At 41.1% G+C, this 13,622-nt stretch overlaps 1 protein-coding gene across 4 annotated transcripts in view; it reads left to right on the top strand.

Moving 5' to 3' along the window:
- The first annotated feature begins 1,365 nt into the window (after nt 1-1,365).
- Nucleotides 1,366-13,622, top strand: part of CNTN4 (contactin 4) — an 893,176-nt gene continuing 880,919 nt past the window's right edge. For all 4 annotated transcript variants that reach the window (XM_042979430.1, XM_042979433.1, XM_042979434.1 and 1 more), the window contains exon 1: nt 1,366-1,552. The gene's annotated coding sequence lies outside the window, so the exon portion shown is untranslated. The remainder of the gene's footprint in view (nt 1,553-13,622) is intronic.

The raw sequence follows: 13,622 nt of genomic DNA on the forward strand, positions 1-13,622 counted from the left end.
GAGGAATTTCAAGTGGTGAACACTTTGATCGCAAGAATAACACACCACCAATTCTGAATTTGCCCACTGCCTGAGCAGGAATGAAAAAAAAACAAAAAATCAAAACCATAAAACACAAAACTGTGTGACCAAGGTAGCTGCCTGTATTTGTAGGAGTTGGTTGCTTACTCCAGTAGTTTAAAAATAGTTTTCCAGTTAACATCTTTTCCCCATAATGGAGATGTCAGTGTAGGTTTACATGATTGTGTAAACGGTCAGAAGCTGTTTATGTAGCTCTGAACTGCTGAACGACGCACAAGACTGGGGTTCAGCAAAGCCCTTGGGTTTTTTTTCCCTTCGGAGGAACCCGAGTTTCTCTTGGGGTTGCTGGAAATGCATGCCAATGAGTTTGACCCGACTGGCGTTCCTCTGCCTGTCAGACTCACTTTGCACAAAGTTGGTGAGGGGCTGGGACATTGTTACCCTGAGGTTTTGAGCTGGGGGTGAAGAGAGCCATTTCTGCGAGAAAATACTACAACAGTCTGTAGAAATTCCAGAGTAACGTCATTGTCCAAAGCACATGCTTTTGAATAAACAAAGCTTTCAGTGCTTCCCCCCTCCAGCCCCACACACCGCAAATTGATCCTTGTACTTATTTCATCGCAACTGTTCTCTCCCCTTCACGCCCCCCCCCCCCCCCGCCCGCTTGAAAGCACACTGTATGAGACTACAGGTCAGTAACACAGCCTGTCTGGCCAATGCCCTCTGCCTAAGGACAAGTAGGTAAAACCTTCCAAATGCCCCCTCTTCCGGCTTCTCAAGTTCAGCGTTGTCCCCCCCACCTCATTCCCCACCCCCCCACCCCCCCCACCCCCCCCCACCTCATTCCCCACCCCCCCACCCCCCCACCCCCCCCCGGATTCGCCGATTCTCAGCCCCAAAGCAGAAGTGTTTGTTTCCCTGGCTAGAGCGCCTTAAAGATTCCACGAATTCCCGGTCTGCTGGAGGCCCGAGGTTTGTGTACCGCGCAGGTCGCGCCTCCTTGTGCCCCTACACTAGGGTAGCCAAGGAAGGAGGCATCGCGGCTCTTATTCCCCATCGCTCAGCAGGACATCCTTCACACTCCTGCACCGGAACCGGGTTAATTGTCTTCAGGTGTTTCGAGTTCAGGTGAGGCGCCCTTTCGCGGATTTGCGCGCAGGGGCTGGGAGTCTCGTCTCCCGGCCAGGGGCGGGCAGGTGCTGCTGCACCCGGGCTTGCGCCTCCTCGGGCCGCGCGCTGCGCATGCTCAGCCCGGCTGTGCGCCGGCTCCCCCCGCCCGCCAGCGTCTCTCCTCTTCTCCACGCGTCTCCGCCTCCTCGAGGCTGGGGAGCCGGCTGCCTGAACTCCGCCGCGCCAGGTTTTTGGAGGCGCCGCGAGCGCTGGGAGGGAGCGGAGCGCGGCACCAGACAGAGCACCGGGTTCAACATCAGGATTGGTCGCAAGTAGGAAGCTTCGCCACTACAGCGGGACCCTCGGGCTGTGCCCGCGTCGCGCCGGAGGCTGTAGTGGGCGCCGCGCTCAGGTGCTGAGGGTAAGTGAGGCGCGAGCAGGCAGGGTCCGCTCCAGCCTGGGCGCCTGCTGCCCCGGGGCTTTCCGGCTCGCGGATTTTGGGGAAAGGGCATGGTCCTCGGAGGCTGCCGAGTGTAGAGGGGCTCCCTGGGGCTCCCACTCCTGCAGGGTTGGGCAGGGGCTGAGGGCCGTACTGCCCTGAGCGGGGCAGCCCTGCGGGCGGGGCGCAGCCGGAACTGAGCGCCCTGAAGCCGGGAGTAGGCAGGGCACCGACGGCGCCACCTTCACCCCACGGCGACCCTTTTTAGTCAGAAAATAAGTTTGTTGCTCTGCCGGGCAGCTAGAGAACAAGTAGCCTAGACCGCATAATGCTTGGGGAATCGTTAGAATCCGCTCCTTCAACTGGTTCACGCTGTTGCCCCTTCTCCGTGCGCCCTCGCTCCCGGCGCGCGGTTCTTGGCGAGAGTTTCCTTCCGATGTTGATACTCCGGGCTCCGATTGCCCGGCTGTGCAGCCCACGGTAGAGAAAGGCGAACTTGGGCTGTTATTTGAGGCGATTTAGGACTCAAGAGAACAGGGGGTCGGTAGCCGTGGTCGAGGGAGCCCTGGCGGAACAGACATGGACTTTGGAGGCGCCCACTCTGTGCCAGGCTCTGTCTGAGCGCGGGGGGTATAGCGGCGAATCACTCCGTCCGGGTCCCCGCTCTTGTGACACGTTACGTGGTATACCCAGGCTCTGCCCAGGGAGCTTGTCGGGGTGGCGTGAAAATTTCCACCAATTTCAGGGGGATTTGCAGTTTCTTTGCAATGGCAAAGACTACCGCCTCGTCTGCTCCTTCGACCCAGACGTCCACGAGATGTGCGCCGGGCACCCCACGGACACCAACCCGCACTCTGCTTCTGGAACGGAGCAGAGGGCTCAAAACCTGTGTGCATTTTCTCTTTGTGCTTGTGTATACATTGTTACTTACTAAAGGTGTGGAGTTGGGGGTAAGAGGACGCGAGCCAGTCAAGGAGTCTGATGCATGGGAACATTCTTGCAGCACAGCGGATCCCCAGCAAGGAGGCAGCTTCGCGCAAAGCGAAGGAGCTAAGGAGGTTGGTTGCTGCTGGCTGGGGTCTCCAGATTTGCAGCGGAAAGGCTTGCGGAGGTAGTGTAGGGCGAATCATTGCGACTGATCACTCTGGGTGGGTGGTCTGCGTGGAGGTGGGGTGGTGGATCTTGGGGTGCGTTGGAGGTTTGTTTGCAAGGAGGAGCTCCTGGAAGGAAAGCTCCTGGAACTTTTTCTAGTTTTCCTGCTGAAATCAACATAGGGGCGGGGACATGTTTGTCGGAATAACTGTCTTTTGATTGCACGGGAAGAGTCTGCAGTTTCTTGTGATGGGAGCTTGATATTTTAAGGAATAATTCCATGTAATTGATTTGTTTAGTCACTCAGAGGAATAATTTGGAATGTGCTCTTATTTTTGTATTTTGAGATCTGCGGTTTATGTCCTTTAAGGAGTGGGGTAGATTTGCAGCAGGCAGGTCCACGCAGAAGCATTTACATTCGGGCTGATGAACAAGTTTGTTCTGTCTCTGCCCAAGTGAGTGAAAAAGAACACTGTGTCAAGGATACAGACACCTCGAGGTGCTTTTTGTGGCATTCATGAGAAAAGTCACGTTTCTCCCATAACTTTATTCTTGCTCTCTTTGCCTTGATTTCATTCAAGACTTAGGTGACTGTCCACAATGCAGGGTGGGAATGTTAGGTTGCTAAGGATTAAAAAAAAAAATTGCTTGGGAATATTGTTTTCGCCACCTTATGAAATGCTACTGATTTTTGTTTGTTTAAACCAACTTCAGCTGCTCTGGATTGATGAGAAGGAATGGTAATGGTAAACCTCATTATTTTTCAGTGTGGATTCTGCCAGGTTGGAGGTGACCTGCATTGAGAAACTGACCTTTTTAAATTAGGGGGTAAGACTAATCAGGGAAAAGACCTGCTGTTTAAGGGTGCAGGTCAGATGCATGAAAATTTCAGCAGAGGCAGATTTTCTATTTTGCAGTCTTTATGAAAACAGCTGTTAGTTCCTTTAACTTGGGGGACTTTGTCTCCTTGAGTCAGCCTAGCACCTCTTTCTCTAGTCATTTCATGTTGGTGGGACATTAAGAGTGAATAGAGAGCAAGCCTTTTAACGTTGGCTTTTATATCATCCACTGATTTTGCCTAGTTCACTTTCTTTTTTTTTCTTTTTTTTATTCAGAAGTAGGTTTTCTAATTATTTTCCCTGTAAGCACTAAATCTTTTGGCTGGAATTTTTCTTCTGAAAGGTACACAGGACATCTGTTACTTGAGTTTATTTCTTAAAAATAAAGGTAACCTGAGTGACTATACTTTTCAGAAGAAAACTCCTTTATAGTTCCAAATAATGCCAAGTTTGATAATTGTTTTAACTTGTTGGATTCTTCTTGATTATACTCAGAGACATTGACATCATGTACTTTAGCTTTAATCTTGATTTTTATTTAAAGAATTTAATCGTTTGTGAAAACATGTTTTTATATGATTTTAATTGAATTAGTTTATTTTATTTGGTAAGCAGGGAGATGTCTGTATGCACAGATGTGGAAAGTTTTCTTGTTTTCATTTTCTGTAACACAGTATCTTAAATCTGAGGGGGGAGACCGGATTTATTACCTAGACTTATTGGTCTTTATTTTTTATTATATACTATCAGAAGAAAATTTGACCATACTCACTAAAATTTATTTATAAGTTATACACATATACTATTATATTCATATAATATTTATATTATAAAATGTGTATAAAACTAAAGGATAAATAAGGCAAAAATTATGAGACAGAAGTTCTAATATTTTTTGTACTCCAGTGAATACAGCCCACTTTGGAAATCACTGATAGTTTGGGAGTTTTTACCTTTTCTTATCTCTGGCTTTGCCATTCACCATCTTTGATACAGTAGCCAGTTGGAAAACTGCTAGAAATCTGTGTCTCCTGTAACAGATGGGTTAAGAGCATTGTTTCCTGGTCATGAACACATGTGGATGGAATGAGGCAGAAGAGATGAATGTAATAGAGGGGTCATCCTGGATCTCCCAAATGGGATATACAGATGAAAAAAAAAAAGTTTAAATTTAAAGAATGAAGTTCCAGTGGTTAAAAAAGTGAGGAAATCAGTAAGACCGAGAAAAAAAAGACATTTTCCATGTTGCAGTATTGTGTGGAGGGTGGAGAGATCAAAAACCTTGGAGATTAACCTGGATGTGGCCCTACCACTTATTACATTCATGATATTGGACAGGATAGTTCCATAACTTCTTGGAGTTTTCGTTTCCTTAGCTATAAACTTTGATAACATTTATTTCGAGCCATCATGATAGGGATTAAACCTGAGAGTATAGGTATGGAGCTTAGTTCTGTTAGGTTGGGGAGGTTAACAGCTGTAACAAATGAATCAGAAAAGTGTACTTCCTCCAATATGACATACTGTCATTCCTGTTAAGTCCCCAACTGGACGATCTTGGCAGCATTCCTCCAAGACTTCTGTCATCTTCAGCAGGGTCACTTCAGCCTTGGAAGGAGAAAGACTTGGAGAATGTTAATTGCCCAGACCTGCAGGTCTCCATATAACTTTTGCTTTCATTCCATTGGCCAGAACTCAGTTGTATGTGGGTGGATCTTACTATAAGAGAGGCTGGGCAATGTGGTACAGCTGGGTTTCCAGGAAGGAGAAGAAATGGTTGGGGGAACAGCCAGTACTTCTGACACTCTATCACTATATGTGACATTTCCTCCATGTTCAGTAAATGTTACTTCCTTTTCCTTCCCCGAACCCTGGTTTTCCTGGCGGAAAAGCCAGGACAGTTATAAGGAAAAAGATAATAGAAGCAGATAAAACATGCATAGTACTTATTATTTTTGAGATATTTTTCTAAGCTCTTTGCCCTGCTAGATCGGTATTATTATTGTTTCTGTTGTATATATAAGGAAAACTTGGTTTAGAGAAATTCAGTCATTTGCTCAACATAGCCAGTAAGTGGGCCCAGCTGGGATTTGAACCAGTTCTTTGGCTCTAGAGTTGATTTTCTTAACAGCTTCATTACACTTCTTGTTTATTCTTGCCTTAGTACTTTTCTTGTTGTAGCCATTGGACTATTGTTTTCTTTTTGTGTGTATAAAAAAGCTGGAGAGAAATTAAAAATCCTAAAGAAGAAAAAAGATGATCTCTAATCTAACATTTAATGGAGTATAATTAGATATGATATAGCATTATCTTGAATACCTCCTTGGGTCAGGTATTTAAAGTAAGACTCTGTATGACTAGGCTTCTTCATTTATAATTAATTTTCAGGATATATGCCCTGAATTATAACCTTTTTCTTAAACTTTCATTGTGGGAATCCTTGGCTACTGTTTTTATGCTGCAGTATGTAAAGATAAATTCTTGTTAACTTCTTAGCCTAAGCACATATTCCTTCTGGCAATTTCACAAGTAAAATATTCTCCCCTCATCTTCCTTTTGATCAAAAGCATTGTTCTTCATCAACACCCCCAAATTCCAAGAAAGAAAATTCTTCCCTTGTTTTCTCAGCTTTGCAAAACTTTTTGAGTATTTACTGCATGACTAAAGGGACTTTTACTTGTAATCCTAGTGTCCTGTAAAAGAAAATGATCCCTTTGTTCTCATCCTGTTATGGTGTCCCAGTTATATTAGAGAATTTGCCTCTTCTCACCTTTCTTGTGTATTTGTCCTTTGCAAAAATACCTCTTACAGTTTTGTTTCCAAATAGCCGCAGTAGAAATGTGAGTTGGTTAATACTGAGAGTGTATTTTTTGCCAAGACCATTCATTTTCCAATATTATGGAGTCATTTTTTCCTTCTTGTTCAGTATGTATTTGTGGCATCTTCCCAATTAATTAATGACTCGTGTTCTCATCATGTAGGTGAACAGATATACTTGGATGCTTCTCAGTCACCTCTTTCTCAAAAGACCATGTTCATTTCCTTCTCATTTTCCCTGAACCTTTTGTTCTAAGAAATGTGCTTTATTCTTTTTTAAATTTACCTTGCATCCAAACTTCTTCACACCCGTGCTATGTATATATACATATATATGTGTGTGTGTTATAAGTCCCTTTTTATGATTTAATGGGGTAGAAGGACAGAAAGGTTTAAACTTGCTTATTATAATGTTTTCAGAGTCCCAGTAAGTGAGGTCCCACAGGGCCTAGTGAAAAGTGTAACAGGTAAAGTCTAAATTTTTAGTGACTTAAAATACTTTCTACTTCTTGCTCATGTGGCATAGTTCAGTACTTAAGTCCTGATAAAGTGGCTTTCCATTGGGTCATTCAAGGAATCAAGTTCTTTATCCTCTTCCTGGCTTTGTCCTCCTAAGTCCCCTGAGTCCATATTCAGGCAAGGAGTGAGGAGAGAAATGTCCTGGCAAGTTTCATAGGATGTTTTTATAAGCCCATACTGGGAGTGGTTATCATGGCTTTTGCTAACACTGCATTGAGCAGAACTTTTGTACTTGGCCATTCCTCCCTGCAAGGAAAGCTAAGAAATGGAGTCACACTGAGTGCCCGGAAAAAGTGGTATGGTGAATAACTAGCAGATTTTCAACAGATGGTAAGTCACAGATTTCTAATAAATAAGTGTGAGATTACTGGCCAGTTCTCTATTTCTCTCACTTTAGGTATGGAGAAAGCAGTGTGGGTGTGTATGTGTGTGTGCGTGTGTTATTTGCCTGATAAGTATCTATTCCTTTTCTTCCTTTTTCAAAATGTTTGTTTATTTGTTTTGAGTGGGGGGAGAGAGAGAATCTGACAGTTCAGCGTCCGATGCGGTTGAAACTCATGAACCGTGAGATCATGACCTGAGCCAAGGTTGGATGCTTAACTGACTGAGCCACCCAGGTGCCCCTCTTTACCTCCTTTTAATGTTGGCCTTTGTTACTATCCCATTCCTTTGTTTGTTTTAAGACTTTGGTTTTTAAGAGCAGTTTCAGATTTATGACAAAATTTACAGGGCTGTACAGAGATTCCTCATATGCTCCTGCTCCCAGACATTATCAACATCACTCACCAGAATGGTACATTTTTTACCCAACGTGAACCTAAATTGAAACACCATAATCACCCTAAGTTCATAGTTTATCTTAGGATCCACTGTTGGTGGTGTACTTCTATGAGTTTGGACACATAAATGTATGATGACATATTATCCATCATTATAATATCATACAGAGTATTTTCACTGCCCTAAAAGGTCTCTGTGCTCTGCCTGTTCGCATCTCCCACTCTCTCATTTTTAGTGCTTAAGGATATTCCATCGTTGGGTTCTATCCCATCCTTAGTGCATATGGTCTGGTCGAAACTCTCTTGCCTACTGAAGGATTGAAACATGCCCTTCTACTTAAGAAAGAGCATTAGTTCTCCCTATCCACAGTAATCGTTGCCAGAAAGGGCCTAGTGCACTGTGAGAATGACTGTAGAAAGGCGAGATCTTTTGCTGCTTATAATAAGTCACTTGGCATTCCCCTACCAAGGCACATATATTCATCGCTAAATCATAAAGTGAAAGCTCTTATTTCTTTAAAGTCTATCTCTAGAACTGTGAAGGGAAGTGGAAGTTAAAACCGCATCCTCATGCTTAATTTCTTTTTATAAGATTTATCCTGTTCCTTCCTAGATGATGTTTTCCTTTCCATTTGCACTTCCCTGTTTCCACCTTTCAGATCTGCAGTCTAGGTGCCCACCCTAGAGCCTGCCAGTTGATTTTTTTGCATGTGTTTGTTTACATTGCCTTTGTGTCTAGTCTACTCTTGCCATCTTTCTCCAGGGTGTTTATTACAGTTTGTGTAATGCTCAACTCAATTGTCACTCTGTTTAGCCTCTTTCGATACTATGAAGGCATAAAAAATGATTGCCTTTTTCTGTACAGACTCCTATTTTATTTTTTTTCCATGCCACTGATAAGACACCTATCATGAAAGTAACCACCCCTCCTGGTTTTCCCAAGACTGAAGGGTCCTAGGATGCAGGAAGTTCAGTGTTAAAACCTGTCAAGTCCTGGGCAAATTGGGACAAATTCAGTGTCCTACATATTACATTGTAGTGTTATATTGCTTGTCACTCAGTACCATGACAGTTCCTGGAGACAGTGGATAAGGGCTTGGACTTTGGAGTCACACAGATTTCTTACCAGTCCTAAATCCATTTTGCATAAAATGTTTATTTATATGAGACATAGAGAAAACATACACGCAAGACAGATAGAGCGTGAGTAGGGGATGGGCCGAGAGTGGGGGGAGAGAGAGAAGTCCAAGCAGGATTCTCAGTTGTCAGTGCAAGAGCCCCAGGTGGGGCTTAGACTCAGAACTGTGTGATCAGGACCTGAACTGAAATCAAGGGTCAGATGCCTGACCTACTGAGCCACCCAGGCGTCCCAGTCTTAAATCCATTTTGTACTCTGTGTAATTGTGTGTCATAGCAGGTTATCTACCTTTTCTAGATTTCAGGTTCATCAGCTGTATAATGGGATGATACGCGTTTTGCAATTTTCAGATACTTAAAAGATATAATAAATTAAAATCACTTGTTTATTGATGGACAAATACTATTTGGATAGTACCTAAAGGCACAGGAATTTTATGAATACTATATGTAATACTACTTGCAAAGTACTTTTAGTTCAGTGCCTAAATCCTAGTAAGCTTCCAATAAACATATTTCGATTCATTAATGATATTCATATTTTGATATCACATGCCTAAAACATGGTAGACATCAAAAATAAAATTAAGCTCAGAAAATACATGTTCATGGAGCATTGATGATATTACCAGGACTTTATAATAAGTAGAGCAAACAAGTCCATGAGAGTAATTAGGAGATATTTGAGAAAGCAGGAATTGGCTGTAAGATTGGTTCTTTTTTAGACAAGGTTTGCATTTTCTGGCTTATTTAAAGCCAGAGTCAGCAGTTTTCATGTTTTGGAAAGAGAAACTATTTTCCATATTTGGACAAGGTCAGTTTCAGCTCATAGCAGTTAAAATAAGTATTTATCACTATTAACTAAATAAAAGTGATGTATTTCTGGGAAGGGAGTTTGGTTCATGAGAAAATGAGGGTTAGGAGAGTAGAAGCCCTGCTGATTCCATAATGGTCTGGAGGTTTAAAAAAATGCATACAGAAGTCTCCTTTGTTCATACCGTGTAGGATATCCTCTCCACCTTTGACTGGAACTTTTGTGTGTGAAAATTTGTACCTGCACATTTGTCCTAATGGAGACCTTGATAATTCATATTGCCTGTGCCTTTTAGATTTGTCATGGAAATTTCCAGTGAGGACAGGTGTTACATTTGTGCTTATGCTGAGATCGGTCCAGTTTGGAGAAGAACAGTGAGCAAAAAATGACGTGACTCAAATCCCTAAATATGTATTATGAGGCATGATTCTAGGCACATTTCCATCATTTTGAATTGTACAGATTGTATTATTACCTATATTATTATTGCTCTTCAATTATCAAATATAAATATGAGTGGGTTTTTTTTTTGCCTTCATTATTAACTCATTTGATTAGCTGTTAGCCAGCTATTGATTCTAGGCTTTGCACAAATTAGCAAATTAGTTACAAGTCCAAGAACTATTTTTTTTTACTGTATTTAATTAGATGAATGACATCCTTAAAAAGAAAATGTTTACTCACATCACATTTCTAATTCCTGGTAAAAATTATAATATAAACATGGTTGTCTACAATTCTTGGAACTAATTATAAATAGAGGTTTGTCTTTAATAATAGTTTTTTTTAAATGGGAATCTGTGTAAAAATAGTACTTCACCCTTTAAATAGGTGGCTAAGTTTGATTTACTTCTTGATGACAGAGGATCACCATGATGAACATAGGATAGTAGTCTAGACTAGAGCGTGCATGGGCCTTTGATTCAGACAGACCTAGATTTGTTCTGCCACTTGACAGCTGTGTGATCTTGAACATGTTCTTAACCCTTCCCAAGGCAGTTTTTAAAATCTGTGAAATTGAATGTGCCTACCTTACAGAGATTCTGTGAACATTAAATGATAATTAAGACTAGTACAGTGTTCATGGCATGTTCTAAGCGCTAAGTGAATTTGCCTTATACTATAATCTTTGCAGTTTATAGAGAACATAGTACATGTAGTTGCTTTATATATTTGTTGAAATAAATAATGTTATACTGGTCTGTGTCCATAGGATCACATCAAGTGCAGCTGAGATACGGGTACCTACCTTGAGTGAACTCTTGTCTGCTTTCTGATGCCTTTAAGAGGGTCATATTTAATTCCTTGCTTTGATGAATTAGCCATTTATTGGCTGTTTCTTACTGTTTGTGAACTAGAAAATAAGAGATATACAAGCCATTCAAACTATATGTAATAATTTGAGTAGATTCTGAATGAGGCTCTGAAGGACCTTTTCTTTTTTTCTCCTCACTACCCACCTCCCCACCCCACATCCACCGAACAGACTTTTTTTTTTTTTGAGTGAGAGAGTAATACAGATGTTTTACATTTTCTGTTTTCTCAGTTTCACCTTTTCCTAGATCCTGACTGAGGAACTGAGAGGTAAAGTGTTAATGCAGTATAGTAGAAATAGAAAATTAACTGCTTTGATAAATTGTGACATGTGTTTGTGATATGCTTTGCACCAGAATCACATTTTGAAGATTCCTGTGTTACAGGTGTGAAATGTTGACTGTCTTACCTGCAGTACAATAAAATTTGTTCAAAAGTCTGTACTCATTGTCTTTACTATACAAAGACATTCCCTTTTATCTTCTTCAGCACTTTACCAGGTCTCGTTCACCAGGTAGTAGATTCTTACCTAAAATTACTAGTATTTCCTCTCCATTTTCTTGTTTGAACTGAACAGTCAGAGTTCGAGACACTGCAACAATTCTAGATATGATTAAGATGGTGGTAATGTCTGTATATGCACTGTATAACATAGATTATCATGGATTCATAGTTCCAATAACTCTGCTCACTTCTTTTATTAGTAGCAGTTCACCAGCATATTGTCATTTGTATTCTATGCAATAACTGAAATGAAGTTTTTTAAATGTTACTTTGGCTCAGGGGCACCTGGGTGGCTCAGTCGGTTGAGCGTCCAACTTGGGCCCAGGTCATGATCTCACATCCGTGAGTTCAAGCCTCGCGTTGGGCTCTGTGCTGACAGTGCAGAGCCTGGAGCCTGTTTCAGATTCTGTGTCTCCCTCTCTCTCTGCCCCTCCCCTGCTCATGCTCTGTCTCTCTCTGTCTCAAAAATAAACGTTAAAAAAATTTAAAAACATTAAAAAAAATAAAGTAGCATCTTAATTCATTGTATTAAGGTTAACCCTTTTTTTTTAAAAGATTTTATTTGTTTTAAATTGCTTTTAATGTTTATTCATTTTTTGAGAAACTGCAAGAGTGGGGAAGGGGTAGAGAGAGAGGGAGACACAGAATCTAAAGCAGGCTCCAGGCTCTGAACTGATAGCACAGAGGCTGAGGGCGGGGCTCGAACCCACAAACTGTGAGATTGTGACCTGAGCTCAAGTTGGACGCTTAACCCACCGAGCCACCCAGGTACCCCTAAAAGATTATATTTTTATGTGATCCCTGTACCCCACTGTGAAGCTTGAACTCTCAACCCCAAGGTCAATAGTCGCATGCTCCACCAAATGAGCCAGTCAGGAGCCCCTATTAAAGTTAATTCCTTAAGAAAAGGAACATAATATAATGCATATCCCAAATGATGAATTCCATGTTTTAGGTTAGGATTCAGTCTACTATTTTATGTGATGTAAAAGAGAGGCTATAGGTAGACTTGGTGATTCAAATTGCTTTGATGATTCAAATTCTGGCTCTACCACTATTATATATGTAGTATTAGCCTAACTTATATACCCACTCCTAGCTTTATTTTCCCATCTGTATGATGGGGGTATTGTTGCAAGGTTGTGAGACTAAAATTAGTTATTCATATATACACATAGCCTAGTGCCAGGCACATAATTAGATCATCCCTTAAAATGCTGAGTTTCTTATTATGATCCTGTTGTTTTCATGCCTTTATTTGATAGGACGCCTATGTTGATGAAACATGTGAAAGTTAGGATTTATGCACTTGAAATGTCATTCTTTTAAAATACTTAATAAAGTGATTTATGTTTGTTCCTGTGTCTTTATCCATGGATATATCTCTCTTGGCTGTGTAAAAGAGGAAGGCAACATCTCTGTAGGATGTTGTTTTATGGTTGACTATTATAAGGAGCCACTGTATCGGAACTGAGATGTGATTAGCACTATTTGAGATTTCGCTTTGGAAAAATGGTTTTGGCTGTGGTCAAGAGTCTTGTTTATTAAAAAGAATGAATGACTGAATAGGTTCTCATTTGTATTCTTTTTATTTCAGCTATAGCCCATCTTGCCATGTTTCAAAAGGATATGCTGACATGTGACAGAGTAGAAATATAAAAATGTTTCAAGTTGCTTTCAGTCAAATATGATGGAAAATTTTCAAAAGATTTACACATTTTTTTTATTTGTAATAGTGACATTACTGAGAAACGAATTTAAGTGTCTTCTGGAGAGCAGCAGCCTCTTTATGAGTGCTTTGCATTTCAAAACTTATCAAATGTAACATAATGACTGGTGTATTATTAATATGCCTACAACTAAGGAGTTTTACATATTTGAAGAGAAACGAGTTAGTGTTATTTTACTTCCTATTTGTATAACCATTAAGGAATGAAACATTAAGGTTTGTCTACTTCCTCCTTATGTATATATACACATATGTTTACTATGTAGTTTATGGGATTCAAATAATACTTTTATGTAGTTTTGTTTATAATTGATCTTTTAATCTTACTAGATTTCTTAATTACTTTTATGATTCTGTATTTCTAACGCATACAATAAGAACTTGTTTACTGGTTTCCATTGTGATATACATTGTCCCCCTACTATCTACTAAGTTGATTCACATTAGAATCTTAATTCACTCACAGATTTCCATCTATTACTTATACCTTATAGAATCTAGGTTGTGG

This window comes from Panthera tigris, chromosome A2, assembly GCF_018350195.1.
Source record: "Panthera tigris isolate Pti1 chromosome A2, P.tigris_Pti1_mat1.1, whole genome shotgun sequence".
Classification (NCBI taxonomy): Eukaryota; Metazoa; Chordata; class Mammalia; order Carnivora; family Felidae; genus Panthera; species Panthera tigris.